The following is a 17,501-nucleotide window of genomic DNA, read 5'->3' on the forward strand; positions in this document are numbered from 1 at the left end:
TCATGAACAAAAGCATGAATTTATTTACATAGCTGAGATCACATCTGCTTAATACTAAGAAAGACAGACACAAAATTAAATAACAACAGATTTTGAATTTCAACTTGTAACTCTTGTTCTTGGTGGACCATGGGTTACTGATACGTATGCATGCCTGTATCAATACACTACTCTGACTGTATTGCCCCATGTATCCAACGGAATCCTATCACATGTACTACTACACATGGTTAACTCTGTACGTACTATAATACTGTCCATACTGTATGCCTGCCTGCATCCACTCAACTACCTCTCACTGTAGAGTAGTGTCATATATATCCAAACAGAATCCAATCCCATCATATGTACTACTGCACATGATTAACTTTGTAAACACCATTGTTGTTCCTTTCATTGCTATTCTGTATTTGGGTTCAACTGTCAAATGGTTCATGCTGTTGGTGGTGTTTGACCTTCTGTTGAAACAGTTATAGCCTGGGGACAAGTGTAACCACTCTCTCTGTATGATGTACAGTATTCATCGAGCCTAGGTCTGTTTTACCTCCATGGTAGGATCAAGCAGTAAGTACTGCGCTCTCTCTGTATGATGTACAGTATTCATTGAGCCTAGGTCTGTTTTACCTCCATAGTAGGATCAAGCAGTAAGTACTGCACTCTCTGTGTATGATGTACAGTATTCATTGAGCCTAGTAGGATCAGGGAGCTGCTACATTAGAGTAGCAGCTCTCTGGTAGGATCAAGCAGTAAATACTGCACTCTATCTGTATGATGTACAGTGTTCACTGAGCCTAGGTCTGTTTTACCTCCATAGTAGGATCAAGCAGTAAGTACTGCACAGCTCTTGCTTTGACAATTCAAAGCTTTCAATTATTGTAGTCAAGTGATATTGTTATCGCCAAAGTGATGCAGTCCCCATCTGAGACAGTCCCATAAATTAGAGACAGTCCCATCAATTAGAGCACAAACCCATAAATTAGAGAGAGTCCCATAAATTAGAGCACAAACCCATAAATTAGAGCATAGTCCAATCAATTAGAGCACAAACCCATAAATCAGAGTATAGTTTTAAGTTGATAAACTGACAAATAGTGAATGAGAGGTTAATATTTAGATGAGACATTGTTTGTACCACCTGTTCTCATCATTATTCACATTCTTAGATGTATGTATGATTGTCTGATCCAGGTCTCTGTAAGTTTTCTTACCTTCCTTCTCTCAACTAATCAACTCCAAATGTGTAAATAACCCCTGAGTTGACATCTGGTTCTAAGCCTGTGTCATGTTTTGTCCTTTTGCTAGTTGAAGAAATATCACCTCTGATTACAAAACTGTCAAGGATGTTTACTGAAGGATTTAATTTCCAGTATCCTCAATGTGGTCCTCACATCAAGGTGTAAATTTGGCTGTTAATACTCACATCAGGTTTGCTTCTACAATACACTGAGCTGCTGTACACTTAAATTGATGACTTCCTGTACCGGCATACATTATATGTCCTGACATGTAGTGTGTGTGTGTCTTGCAGTACAGTAGATTGCATTCAGGTATTGTTAGGCTGTACTATAGCTGATTGCCTGCTGCTGCTACTGTCTTATCCCTAGTGGCCATCCATCAGAGAGAGAGCTTCAGATCAGGTTTCAGTCCTCCTCCAGACCCTGAGCGATTGAGGAGGAGGAGGAGGAGGAGGATTCCTCTCAAGATGTCATCTGTCACCACCAAAAGAGAAATGAAAAGATGCAAAACACTTAATTATTATCAGTGAGAACACATATTTAATTAGTTGTAATCAGAGTGACTGATTCTGTCTGTTAATGGTATTCAGTGGTACATACAGTATGTACAGTCATATACGGAACAGTGTTATTGTGGGGAGATATCGCCATGGTATGTAGTATTAGCATTAATTAGGATAATTAATATTTGGACAGAAGTAAACGATACCTAAGTTTACCGGATCATTAGAGTTTGCCCCATTTTTGTTAATTAATATTTTAGGAGCATAATCATGCACCATCATCAATCATTGCTGACATTTACATTTAATATGGACTTTTAAATCACTGGCATCATAAAATTGTATTTTATCTTTTGAATGACTCGTAAAAGATGTCAATTGGCCAGGTTGTTTGTTGTGCACGCCTTTGGAATGATTAGTGGCTCTTGAAAAAGTGCAAGAGTTTATGACTCTATTTAGGAATTACTTCTGTTCAATGTGAAGTTGTTTCGTTTTGAATTAGAGTGTAAGGGAAGTACTTGACAGATATATACTTGCTGTTGACATAATATTCAAAAGAAATATGGTGAATATAAATTAAACCAGATCTATGAGACAAAAAGGAATTCAAAAATAAATTGCACATGAAGGAGTAAAGGCAGTTCTTGCATATAAAGTAGCTAGCTCTGTTAACTTGGTGTGGAAACTATAATTTTTAATCATTTCATTTTTAAAGTGACTTTTGCGATCTCAACGGTCATCTTTCCATCCTTACTATAGAGCATAAATCCAAACAAGGATGTCCTGAGTTGAAATGTCCCCTCCAGCTGTTCATTTGAAAGAAAATCTTAGACATTGAAGTCTGACAAAACTTGCAAGATCAATGTCAATATATTTCTTTTTGTATTATTGTTTGTACTTACTCTACTGTACACAACTAAGAAGCATGGTGTATACACGCAAATCGCTCAACACTGTTAGAATTACATACAGTATGCATATTAAGGAAAAGTTCTAATTAAGCATCCTTTAATCCACTTCACTTCTTAACTTACCTGCCTCCTCACAACCCCAGTACTCTGACACGGTACCTATAGTGAATTGTTAAAAGTTTAAACACAACACACTAAGGAGTCACTTTGAGCTGATTTAGACCAGAACATCCTTGATGAAAGAATAATTCTGTGAAGTCAGTAAACAAATCCAAGATTTTAATTGGCTATAGATTTTTGGTATGACTTCAAACTTGACCCTTTGGAAAGTTGAATTAATCAACACCAGTTATTTCAACTCTTCTGGATTATTGTTTAAGTCATTAATTGCAAACATTTATGGTCGAGAAGTTGTCAATAATATAACAAAATGATGAAAAGGCAAAATGTTAGCAGAAAGTTGTCTCTATGGTTTTCTGAGAATAGTTTATTGTTCATATTTAACATCTGCCATTTTGTGGGTTGCAAAGTTTGTTTAATCATGGAGATTAATAGTTAGAGTGCTAAGGCTTCTGTGTATAATACATGCTTATCATAGGCCTATACAGCAACAAGTACAGTTTTGCCTGGCATGTTCTTGTGTCATTCAATATTTGAATTTAATTTATTCCCTGAAAGGAAAAGGCAACATCTTTAAAAGGGACAACGAGAAATTATGAACAATTCATTTGAACAATATTTCCTCTCCACATCTGTGGTGTGAATCCTTGGTGAAACAATTCTCTTGTGGTTATGAGAAATAGCTGGACACCAGCTTTGGTACAAATCTTATTGTTTTCTCTGGGGTTAATACAGTAACGTTACACCATAGCAGGGGTTGTTTGTCTGTACTGCAGTACAAAGTCACCTTTCATGTCATTTGCAAAGATATACAGTGGTCAGTAGGAATTGGACACAGTCAGCTTTAAAAGTCATTGAATGATATAATTCACTCATCATGGGTTTACACTTAGATGTGGCCAATGGAATCATTTTAATCATATCAGGCAGTTGTTTTATATAGTAAACAGTCTATAGCAGCATACTGTATCACTGAAAAGATATATTGTCATTCAAAAGTAGTGCATACAGAAAATTAATGTAAATTATACTTAAATTTAATGAAGCAAGTTTACTGTTACAGGCCAATAAAACCACAAACTGTTAATTGAATTAATAAAATATATTAGACCATACCTGCAACATTTTTCTTCTCAACTTTAGGTATAATGTTAACCTATGTACAGAAACCAATTTCCAGTTTTTCTTTTTCTTTCATCAACCAATACTTTCATAAATTATTACATGAGCTATTTTTGACAGTGTTTGCAGAGCTATCCAGTTTTGTCTGCATCTTGCAATGTAAACCTACAGTATGATCAGATGTAACAAAGTAGTTACAACACTCAACTCTTTCCAGGCAACTCTGCTATTTTTAATGAGTTAGGAATTCTACTCTGTACATTACAATGTGGTTAGAATGCCGTATGTATTATCAAGAAAGCAAGGGAAGACAATCACACACACCAACAACTCTGTCACGACGCTGAATTGTGCAGCTGGTGCCGCTCCAGAAACCGCATTTTCCGAGGTTCTGCAAGCAAAGTACGAGTTTAATCTTGTCATCTTTTTGTTGGGCTCTTAACAGCATCCATACTGTTTAATGAAGGAGTTTGTAAAAGATGAATATTTCCTGTAGGATTACCAAGTGTTTCTGGCTCCTTCATTACCTCTCTGTATTAGTAGTACACTTATCTGTGTGCAACACTGGCACAGTATAGAAGACTGTGTAGTCTAGATATATATCCTATATTTTATATCGAGCTCCTGTACTAATGCAGTTATAGAAGTACAGTAGCTCTATGCTAAGATACCAAGCTACAGTTAATTGAACTGAACATGATCAGATCTTAACATTGAACTAAGGATACTAGTACATTAAGCTCCATCAACACAGGAAGTGTTTACACTGCATGCAGAGTGTTAAATGCATTGTACTACTGTTGGCCTAGATGTAAACTGAAGCACAGTTTCTTAACATGGAACTACTTCCATGCTAATGAAAAACAAAAGGATACAGACTATATGTACACACAGTGTCTTCTACTCGGCAAGTATTGCTAGTTATATGAATATGCACTGTATACTGCTGGTGGCATATATAGTAAATTGTAGCCTAGCATATTAGCATAGAGCTACTGTACTTCCATGCTAGTGGCTTCATATACTACAGAAAATGTATAGACTACATTCAGTTTAATACTGCGCAGTTGTTGTCCACAGATAAATGTACTGTACTACTGGTGGCCAAAGTAAACTGTGGCTTGGTATGATAGCATAGAGCTACTGTACTTCTATTCTGTAGCTCCATATAAAAATAGGATATGTATCTAGACTACACAGTCTTCTATACTGTGCAGGTGTTGACCACAGATAAGTGCACTTTAATACTGGTGGCCAGAAAAACTCTAGCTTGGTATCTTACGGCTGCTGAAGTTTCAGGAGTTTTTTTTCTTCCATCGGATTATATCTTAGATGTCCTTTCCAGCCTGATAGGTATCCTTTTCTTGTACTGGGAGGGATTTTGGGGCTGTTGCTGTGGGGGTAGCAGTTCCGGGAACTGCACGTTAGTTCAGCCATTTTAATAATATTAATAAAACAATGTATACAAATTTATAAAATGCAACAATTCCATAAAACATAATAAAACCCACTAAACCATCAACAACTTTATAATACAAAACAACAAGGTAACACTAAACTGAAAGCTAAACCTACATAATATAAAATACCTGTAGATAATAGTTATAATCCAATACTTAAAATACAATATTACCAACTGGTACAAAGGCTGGTAATCAGACGAGCAGCTGTTCTTTGAACATGCACAACGGGAATTGAGTTTGTTAGCAGGCAAACCAGACAACAGAGAATTACAATTATCAAGTGTGGAATTAGAAATGAACCCATGCACAAGGTTTTCTGTATTAGATTATGACAATGACAGATATCAGATATGACTGATGCTTCTCAAGCATAAGCTGACTACATACAAACATTTGTAATGTGAGTTTCCATTGACAATGAACGATCTAGTGAAATAACAGATTCTTAGCACCAGAACTAAAAGTACTGTATGTTCTTATCTCTTTAATTATTTTTACTGTATGTTTGAATAGTACTTTAATAAAGCCCATCTTACTGTGGCTAGGCTACTGTGCCAAATCCTATTAAATTGTCGGTTGCTCTAAGAAGTGCTCACACAGTTTTATCACACGTAGTTGATAGGCTACCATGCCTGTTTACATAAGTTGTGCATATCAATTGTGTCATAGGGTTCACTGTCCCTTTATAAACCACTGCCATTTTGTAGGTTAAAGTTTAGTTTCCATGTTGCATGTACTTATGCTGCAGTATTGCAATCTGTATGTATGCAAATAATGACCATTAAATTCAAGCAGGCCTGTATCTGTATTTGAAGACAAGAATGACGCAAAGAGGAGTTAAGTCAGGAAGCCCATCGATTGGATGTAACATTAATCCTGGCACAAATTCTAAATACATGCTACCTGATATTACACATAGCTTCTGATAGTGCTAGACCTTTCTATGTAGGGGATTGACTGCAGATATTATCCCCTGGGACAAAGTGTTGTATCTAACCATGAGTGGGATCCAGAGTGAACCGTTCCACCCCTCAGGGGTATCGAGATAGAAGTGCAAGAATGAAGTGTATTGTTTGCAATTCCTATGATTTCTGTGAATAGCTAGGTCTTCAATTACTATATATAGAAATGTGTAGAGTGTAATGATGGGGCTCCCCTCTGAAGAGTACTCCGATGATGAAATTTCCAATTAACTCAGGAGTGCTCAAGTCCTTGAGACAGTCATATTGTTGCCAAGTGAATATGAAGGTATATGGAAGTATTCAGAGAGCGAATATAAAGGTGTATGGACGTATCCAGAGAGTAATATGAAGTAAACATATCCAGAGAGTGAATATGAATGTATGGACGTATCCAGAGAGTGAATATGAATGTATATGGACATATCCAGAGAGCAATATGAAGTATATGGATGTATCCAGAGAGTAATATGAAGACATATGGACATATCCAGAGAGTGAATATAAAGGTATATGGACGTATCCAGAGAGTGAATATGAAGGTATAAGGACGTATCCAGAGAGTGAATATGAAGTATATGGACGTATCCAGAGAGTGAATATGAAGTATATGGACGTAACCAAATCGTCTGAGACTGATGGTTTTGATTATATCACTGAATATGGTGCTGAGGAACAGTGGGATCCTATGATAGATAAAGATTTACTTATAACCATTTTAACCTGCCTCTAATTAAACCAATTTTGTTTTTCTTTGGGGGGGAGGGGATAAATGGAGAGGGGGAGACAAAAGTGAAAATGAAATTTAAGAAGACCATAACTACTTATCAGTGTCATCATATGTAAAGCATCATACAGTATATATTAATTTACTTCATTACTCTCTTACCTGTCTCCTACATCTGCTGTAATCTACCTTGCCTATAATAATTGGTAATTTATTCTTGCACTGTGCTGCAAATGAATTATTATTTGATATTTGAAAAAATAGAAATCTAGATCTTTCTAAATGAAAAATAGAAATTATATTAACTTCCTTAAGAAATCACCGAACATTCTTGTAGAAAAGTAAGCTTTACTAGGATTTGAAGAATATGATATTTTAATACGCCTCCGCAGTTGTATTGTTTACATGTATTAGTTAATACTCAGAATACAGTGTGTTGTTATTCTACTCTACTTGTTAGAGAACATTTCAGAGAATTGATTTTGTTCCTGTGTTTTTGTTAATATCAATATCATGATATGTTAAACTCATTTTTGGGGAATGTTTTTTCCATCAGATGGAATGGTTAAATCAGTACCAGACATACTGTATGATTTTATCAGCCACATGTTATGATTTTAGTACGAAGGACATAAATACTAGGCACTTAAATTAGTCATTGTTGGCATTGGGTTAGGTATGAGAGTTAGGTATGAGGGTTATGTATAAGGGGTTTGATATGAGGGTTAGGTATGAGGGTTAGGTACGTATGAGGGATAGGTACAAGGGTTAGATATGAGGCATAGGTACAAGGGTTAGATATGAGGGTTAGGTACTGTATAAGGGTTAGATATGAGGGTTAGGTATAAGGGTTAGATATGAGGGTTAGGTATAAGGGTTAGATATGAGGGTTAGGTATGAGGGTTAGGTATAAGGGTTAGATATGAGGGTTAGGTATGAGGGTTAGGAATAAGGGTTAGATAGAGGGTTAGGTACGTATGAGGGTTAGGTAAGTATGATGGTTAGATATGAAGGTTAGGTATGAGGGTTAGGTATGAGGGTTAGGTATGAGGGTTAGGTATGAGGGTTAGGTATGAGGGTTAGGTATGAGTGTTAGATAGAGGGTTAGGTATGAGGGTAACAGTAGGTATAAGGGTTAGATAGAGGGTTAGGTATGTATTAGGGTTAGATATGAGGGTTAGGAATGATTTGTCCATATGTGTTGCTGAAGGATAACTGGTCTGAGGTTTACAGCGTAAATTTGTACATTAAACTGCCATTTGTTGAACTAGTTCATTGGTCATTAGCACTTATTTTCTTTCCAGAAGGTTAATGAACTGTAAGGTTTACTGACATTGAAATGAATGTACTATAAATTAGAAAGCAAACTGAAGTTATGCATTAGAATGACTATTACATTGTAAAGTATTGACTCCATGCCAACCAACCCTCCTTGCCCATCCATATCTACCTCTCACCCTCTCCCTTTACTCTCCCCTCTACCCTTCCCTGTTACCCTCTCCCACGAAGGGAAAATACAAAGTAAAACAAGCACTTGAGAAAGAAAGGTGACACACTTGAATAATTACTTGATAAAAATAGTATGAACATGCCGTTAGCTAGAATTGTATTTAGCAAAATACACAGTTTATTGTGAAAGTGTCTTGTGACGTAAATAAGACTGCTTGTTAATTATCTAAATACTATGAACCTGCCATTAGCTAGAATTGTATTTAGCAAGATACACAGTATAATGTGAAAGTCCCTTTGTGACGTAAATAAGACTGCTCATTAATTATCTATATAGTTCAAGTTGCTGTGTAATGGATATTTACAAAACTGAGATGTATTCCGTTTCCTGTTAGAACTTCCTTGCTTGCAAAATTTGTCTCATTAATTTCAGCAAAATCGTTTTGGGTGCCCTCTCGGAAGTTTTGAATGGATCATCTGTTTTTCTTGAACTTGGCAAGTGTTGATATGAGGTCGAAAGAATTTACTAGCAATTACATTCCAATTCTGATTTTGAGCTGTTTCCAGAGACTCAGATAAATACTTTCGTTATTTAAGTATTCCACACATGAAAGTACATTAAACACTAATTCATGTTAAGGTTCTTGAAAATAAAGTTAACAGTTAAACAGTTAAAGCCAAATAAACTAGATTGTGTAGTGAAATTATGACATGTGATGTGACTATGCAACTTCCACCAGATATACATACAGTACATGTACTGGGATGTACACAACATGTACTGGGATATACACAACATGTACTGGGATGTACACAACATGTACTGGGATGTACACAACATGTACTGGGATGTACACAACATGTACTGGGATGCACCAACATCTACTGGGATGTACACAACATGAACTGGGATGTACACAACATCTACTGGGATGTACACAACATGAACTGGGATGTACACAACATCTACTGGGATATACACAACATGTACTGGGATGTACACAACATGTATTGGGATGTACACAACATCTACTGGGATGTACAAAACATGTACTGGGATATACACAACATGTTCTGGGATGTACACAACATCTACTGGGATGCACCCAACATCTACTGGGATGTACACAACATGTACTGGGATGAACACAACATGTACTGGGATATACACAACATGTACTGGGATGCACCCAACATCTACTGGGATGTACACAACATCTACTGGGATGTACACAACATGAACTGGGATGTACACAACATGTACTGGGATCAGTGGGATATACACAACATGTCCTGGGATGTACACAACATGCACTGGGATATACACAACATGTACTGGGATATACACTAGTATATGGATGTACACAACATCTATTGGGATGCACCCAACATCTACTGGGATGTACACAACATCTACTGGGATGAACACAACATGTACTGGGATATACACAACATGTACTGGGATGCACCCAACATCTACTGGAATGTACACAACATCTACTGGGATGTACACAACATGAACTGGGATGTACACAACATCTACTGGGATGTACAAAACATGTACTGGGATTCTGGGATATATATATATACATGTACTGGGATATGCATAATATACTAGAATGTACACAACATGCACTGGGATATATACACAACATGTACTGGGATGTACACAACATGTACTGGATTTCTCAACATGTACTGGGATATATACACAACATGCACTGTGATGTGCGCAACATGTACTGTGATATGCACAACATGTACTGGATTTCTCAACATGTACTGGGATATACACAACATGCCTGGGATATACACAACATGTACTGTGATATACACAACATGTACTGGATTTCTCAACATGTACTGTAATAGGATAACCATGACATGGGAATGTCCTCCCATTCAGTTCAAAGATCAGGGGCTGGTGTTTAAGGATCAAATTAGTAACGATTTATAAATAACATCTGGAGCCTTTCATGAGAATATCAATTCCCAAATAATTGAAGCAATATTCTTGCTGTTGACATGATAGTAATATCATCATGTCCTTTGTCTTCAAGGCTGATTAATACAGTTAAGACTTATCCATTGAAAATTGTCAAATTACACTGGCCTCCTTGCACCGTCCCTTGGAGACCAATAAAACATCTTGTAATCTTGCTTATATGTTATTGCAACTGATGGACAAAAATGCTGAGTGACTTTATATACTCTACAGTCTTGTGTGCCTGTTGCATGTAGACCTAACTGTGGTGTGACATAGCACTGTTGTACATCATGTGAGGGACACATACTGTGGTTTGTATAGTGCAAATCATCCTTTTACTATTTAGAAAAAGAATACAAAATTTGTGAATGTTTGATTTGTTTAAAATGTTTGTACAGTGAAATTCCAGAGATATGTTAACCTAATTGTATCTTCTTATCATACTATATTTAGTAACATATGGTAAAATATTCAGCTAGTGTACACTAATGACCTTGTTGGTTCTATAATTACATAACATTGCATGGGAACGAGGTGAGTCCCTCTTGCAGTTTTGTGGTAAATGTTCATTATGCACAACACACTATAGATGTGCATTAATCAGCATAGAATGTAAATTTACTACTCTGGGACACAAGCGTGTTTGGACACTATGACAGTAAATCATTTTCTGTCTCTGTGTATGTGTGAATGGTTTGTATTGGCAGTTAGACTGTTGCAGTGCTAAGTACTTCTATTAGTGAAGGACAAAAGATATCTCCCATTAAGTGTTAACAGAAATCAATGTGTCATTTACACTAGGTCATACATATGTGGATTCACAATGGTGTTTGGAGGGTTAACCACAAAGATTTTGAAGTTCAGTTAAAGATGAGTGGCTATTTACTATTGATATGAGGGTAATTGTCATCTATAGTAAGTTAAATAGTACAAGATTATAACAAGAATAGTTTAGAAAAGAATAACTCCCAAATATAGTAGTAAATAGTAAAGAATTCAACAAGAATAGTTTGGTAAACAACTCTCAAATGCAGTGTAATGTTAACAGACTGATGTGAGGGTAATTGACATCTATAGTAAGTTAAATATTACAAGAATGCAACAAGAATAGTTTAGCTTTGTGTAATAGACGTTACAATTCCACAGCTTGCAGTAGCTGTAGGGTACAAGTATGACAACAGTTTGTATCATGCATGCACAGTATCAGAATGGAGAACACTTAACTTAGCAAGCAATGGCTATCATACATGTATGTATTTATATAATGTCTGCAGTTGTTTTCAGCCATAAATAACATGAGACCTTGTACAAGGAGTTCCAGAAGGGGCCAGACATGTCAAAGCAAGTACATGAGTTTACATTTGGTCTGGCTAGTGGAGGGGCTCAGTTATTTGCAGGGGTCGAAAGTTGAGATAAATCTAAGAAGAAGCTAAACATTATTTTCCATTTTTGTAATAGATATATTTGTAGAAGATAAGAGTGGATTAGTCTGCTTATCTTGTAAGGTCAGCTTGAGAACTAAATATACATCATTTATTCAAACTAGGATAAATAACCTCTGCTGCTTGCATTTGGTTTGCTTCCAACATAAATAATTAACAGGCTACTACTGTATGTAGAGGCTGTGTTAAAGAGGTGCGTTAGATTGCCAGCACTGAAAGTAATACAAAGTCACTTTTAAAGAGACATGTACATTATAGCATGTGAGAGAGTACAGACTGTATCAGGAGGACCAGAGTATGAAATATACTTCAAGTCATGTATAGACCGTATCAGGTGGACCTGAGTATGAAATATACTTCAAGTCATTTACAGACTATATAGTAGGACCCGAGTATGATAGATACTTCAAGTCATTTACAGACTGTATACTGTAGGAGGACGGGATATAAAATATACTTCAAGTCATTTGTAGACTTTATAGGAGGACCTGAGTATGAAATATACTGTACTTCAAGTCATCTACAGACTGTTGGAGGACCTGAGTATGATATATCTTCAAGTCATTTACAGACTGTAGGAGGACCTGAGTATTGAATGTACTTCAAGTCATTTACAGACTGTGTAGGAGGACCTGATGACAATTATAAACAGTGTATTCTACTTTTGGATCAATATTTTGTGAAGTCAGATTCAGACCATAGTGGACTTGAGGTGTTTCTTTTGTGTAGATAAAGCACATTAAGTCCTATAGTTACATCATTCTTCTTTTACCTGTAGACAGTATCTCATGTACATACTCCACTGTACCATAGCCTAAGAACAGGTAATAGTAGACTGTACTATGCAGCCAATCACACTCCTCTCTAAGATCACTGCCCTCTTCCTGTCCAATTTACCATTCTTAAGCCTACAGTACCACCCCTGATTCTCTCAGGATTTGTCATCTTTCGAATCGCATCTGGTATCATATTCTACTTGGGTTTTTTGAAATCAGAGGGAAGTTACTTTCACCTAGTACTGTATCATATCTTGATCAATCACTGTGAATTGTATCTCAAATTTTTCCATGTATCTGAGCATGTATTTAAGTATGTGTACGGACTATGCGAAAGTGCTGTGATTGGTAAATTGCAGAAACCATTAAGTTTTGGTGTTTACTGTAGGTGTGAGTGAATGTACCATACATAGAGTGGGCCATCAATGTTATCAAGCTCCCCGCAGTCTGGCTCAGATAGCTGATGTACATTGGCATTACAGTTTAGAGACAGAATCCATTCATATCTGATAACTGTAGTATTTTTAGTCCAGATCAATTTAGAAAAGGAGGAACACTGATTGAAGTTGGTCATCATAATAGCTCTCAAAACAGCTTAATAGGGAAATAATAGTCTTCACAAATGCTCAGACAATAATTTTTCTTTCAATAAAACTGGTAAATTGTCAAATTTATGACTGGATATTCAGAAAAAACTTGGAGATTCAGGAGTAGAAGAACACTTATAACCTTCTTTTCTAAAATTGAAGAGCATGCTGTACTTTAAGTACTCTACAGTGGTACATCTCAATTGCACTCATTCTTCAGGAATTCAGCACAGGCTCTACATTTGCTAGATCTGTGCAGTGATAGAAGCTATTAACAACTACAGACCTGTGCAATGCTATATATGCCACCCCAGTCATTATAGGCACATATGCTGCTGAGAGCAATCTTGGGAGGACAGTTGACACATTGGCTGTACTGACAGTTAAAATCAATGAGCTCTCTCCTAATGAGTCCTGACTCTGAAAGTGGGTAGAGTATTAAAGTGAAGGTATCCAGTTATAGGCCAGGATCAGCAACAAACAGCCTAGGCTATATCTCCTAATGAGTCCTGACTCTGAAAGTGGATAGAGCATTAAAGTGAAGGTATCCAGTTATAGGCCAGGATCAGCAACAAACAGCCTAGGCTATATCTCCTAATGAGTCCTGACTCTGAAAGTGGGTAGAGTATTAAAGTGAAGGTATCCAGTTATAGGCCAGGAATAGCAACAAACAGCCTAGGCTATATCTCCTAATGAGTCCTGACTCTGAAAGTGGGTAGAGTATTAAAGTGAAGGTATCCAGTTATAGGCCAGGAATAGCAACAAACAGCCTAGGCTATATCTCCTAATGAGTCCTGACTCTGAAAGTGGGTAGAGTATTAAAGTGAAGGTATCCAGTTATAGGCCAGGATCAGCAACAAACAGCCTAGGCTATATCTCCTAATGAGTCCTGACTCTGAAAGTGGGTAGAGTATTAAAGTGAAGGTTATGAGCCAGCTGTACAGTTGGAAGTCTGACCTCAATATATGACCGTTACTAGCAAATTTTCGAGCACAGCTACTTGACCCGGAAGTAATTGTTTCGCGCAAATCCGGTTCTACGGACTTCGGTTCGCTACTTCCATGTATGGATGTAATCGGTAAAATTCGCAAACATCCCAATGTCATTCGGGTTTACGAGTATCGTAGCTCGATAAAGGATACTTTAGAGACTCAAATACGATCATTTCCGGAAAGAAACGAAGATTTTACCAATAGAACAGTGCATTTTCTTATCGACGACCAACGCAAAAACATAAAGGTAAGTCAAATCGAGTCGACGTCTATCGTTATGTGACTTTCGCGTCTTAGACAACTTTTAACCGTAAAAATAGCATTTTTGTAATATATAAGCTTGAATCTTACTCATATTTTTCAGAAAAGTTGTAACTCCCCCGAAAAGTGTGATTTTTTGGTCAACGAAAATGGTGCTCCTATGTGGTTTTGGTTGCCCCTAATACATGTATCCTAACGTACATAATACACATATACACAAAAGCACCTTATCCTATAACGTGCAGCCTAGCGCTATATGTCGACTATGATGTAGCTAGTGCTAGATTTGCAACGTCTCGTATTTTTCGTAATCTTTCTATTCGGCATAGATTCCCTTCATTTTTTTGCGTTAATATGGAAAAATCAGGGAGTTGATAAGTCACGGTACTACTTATGGCTACTAAATAGTTAAAATTTAAAAATTCGAGGGCATAGCGGACAGTAATATTACTAGTACAAGCCTAGGCTAGCCTATAGGCCTAGTACTTTTGTATTTACTAAAGTAATATACTACGACAAGTTTTTACTACAGGTAGGCCCTAGCCTAGTTTTAGTAATACTAGAATACCTGCATAGTTAAGTCCAATTTTAATAACGGACTAAGGCTTATAACCTTTAGTTCTTAGCCTATGCCTTCTTGTCCTTGTGTAATAATTCTAAGGGGCCTGTTCTTGAAAAGATTTGGACTGCATAAGATACAATTTAGTATTATTATTATTATACAAAAATTATTAGTAGTACTAGTAGACTGCCTTTGTACTATGTATAAGTTAAGATCATGGCTTATTATGAGTTTTATTAAAGCTGGACTGGGTGAAAATTTCCTCCATCCTGGGATCGGGATCCATTTCAATGTCACTTTGTTACAAGTGTTCAAGACCGTTATTAAATCCATGACTTAAGTCTAGGCCCAATTCCCTATGCTTCATATGTAGTTAGGTAGAGCAAGATACGTAACACAGAAATAAAACTAGCTTGCTTTATACTGCTTACACTTTATACTTATTGCTATTACAGTTAGACCTACTGCAGGTACTTGAGAACAATTGCACCTCATAGAGCCATGTCGTTGTACATAGCTACTTATAATTCCAGGTGACTTAAACAATATCAGGGATCATTTTGTGACAACATGTTTTGCTGTTAACGAGAGTTTACGATCTTTGTATTGTTAAGTTGTTTTCTATGATAGGTACAGTAGTAGAAGTACTTAGTTAGTCATTCACATACAGTCTTCCCTATGTGTGTGTGTGTGTCACACACAGATTTCTCTAAGGTGCTTTCCCATGTATATATGACCAAAAAAAAGTTATTCCCAAAAAGATGAAAAGTTTCATTCACTATTAAATTTGTTTTGTTATGTATAATGACTAACATTGCAAAATGCAGTTCCACTGGTATTAAGTATTAGCCCAGAGAGCTTCCAGAGTTTATTACATCCTCATGTTTATTATCCTCATATCTGAAGTCTTCATATAAGAGTTTATATATTTATAGAAATCTGTTAATAAATGTAGTCTCACATTCTATTTAATACTATATATCTTTAAGTTCCTAGCTCTGTTATATGTACCCGTAGTAAGAAGGAATGCAGCCTGTGGATCAGTTAAGTGCCTGTTGTTACAACTCTGCTCCAAACTATTGTTTGTTTAATCAGGTTGTATTATTAGTGTGCTACCTTTAAGCAATTTTGTTTTCTATATATATGTAATTTACATTTTTCCTCAGTTTCTGTTATACTCTTATAGAAAGAACAAGTTGTGTGCAGCAACAGGCTGTAATATACTCAGCAGTCTCATGCCTATTCTATAGCTAACTCGAACAGGTTATTGGCCCAGACACATACACTGGAAGTTAACTGTGTAGAATAGATTGTTGTTTGGAATTTATGTGCTGATTTTGGAACCATTTCTTGGGAAATGTCGGTGCTTAAATTGGTTAATTTAGTCGTGACAACTGACCAATATGGCTGGAACAACAGAAGATATGACGTTGAAAATTAACAAAATGGATGGCTCGAATTGGCTGACATGGAATTTCCAGATGAGACATTTGTTTCTTGCAAAAGGCCTGTGGGGTATGAGGATGGCTCAGGAAAGTTGGGGGTTACTGTATGTGAGAAGTTGAAGAGTGCAAACTTGAAAAAGACACAACTGGCATTTTTCACCATTGTGCTTGCAATAGCATCTAGTCAGCTGGAATTAATTACAACAAGTGACAAACCAAGTGATGCTTAGGATGCCTTGCGTACTCTGTTCGAAAGGATTCTCTAACCAACAAAATTCAGCTCAAGAAAAAGTACCTCAGAACTGAAATGGCAGAGGGCAAGTCAGTTGGAAATAATTTGAATTATATGAAAGGAATTATGGATCGTTGGGCTGCTATTGGTGCTCCTATTTCTGAAGAAGACCAGGTTGTTAAAGTTATATGTCAAGTTTGGACTTATTTATTAACTTTCTAGTTTCTACTCTTACCTTTTACTTTTATATATTTGTCTTTTAATTTTAATCTTATGCTATATGTCACAGGTATATCTCACCATTTCAAAGTTACAAAACTATCCATCCTGCCACCTGAACTGTTGTTGCTATGTCATGCCTTCACTATGCCACCTTGAAATACCCCTTCCAGTCATAATGCACTTGACATTGTGTGTGATTTTTTTTCAGACAATATTATTGTATGAAGTCTTCACAGTATGAAGTGTGTTTCATTTCAAGAAGTATTCAAATTTTGTTAAGCTATTCCTTCCATTTGAACAAAGTATTTCACTTTGAAGTGATCGAAGTAATTTATATTTCATGCCCATATTTTCACAGGACATTAAAACATGTTCTTTCATGGAGAGTGTCACACCAAATGTTTTTGTTTTCTTTTTTCTGTTGCTTAAAGTGCCTTATTGTTACAGTTATAAAATCAATAAAAGACCAGGCAACTCTATTTCCACTGTTGACTAATGTTCTACTA

The 17,501-nt window shown here is 36.4% G+C and overlaps 1 protein-coding gene and 1 long non-coding RNA gene across 3 annotated transcripts in view; both read left to right on the forward strand.

The window, feature by feature from the left end:
* Window positions 1-17,501, forward strand: part of LOC139981128 (autism susceptibility gene 2 protein homolog) — a 175,701-nt gene that overhangs the window by 5,588 nt on the left and 152,612 nt on the right. The window lies entirely within an intron of this gene.
* LOC139981131 (uncharacterized) lies at window positions 14,214-17,474 on the forward strand. Its single transcript, XR_011797788.1, has 2 exons — window positions 14,214-14,520; window positions 16,263-17,474. It is a non-coding gene; the product is annotated as an uncharacterized lncRNA (long non-coding RNA).

The sequence above is a fragment of the Apostichopus japonicus genome, chromosome 15 (assembly GCF_037975245.1).
Source record: "Apostichopus japonicus isolate 1M-3 chromosome 15, ASM3797524v1, whole genome shotgun sequence".
NCBI lineage: Eukaryota > Metazoa > Echinodermata > Holothuroidea > Aspidochirotida > Stichopodidae > Apostichopus > Apostichopus japonicus.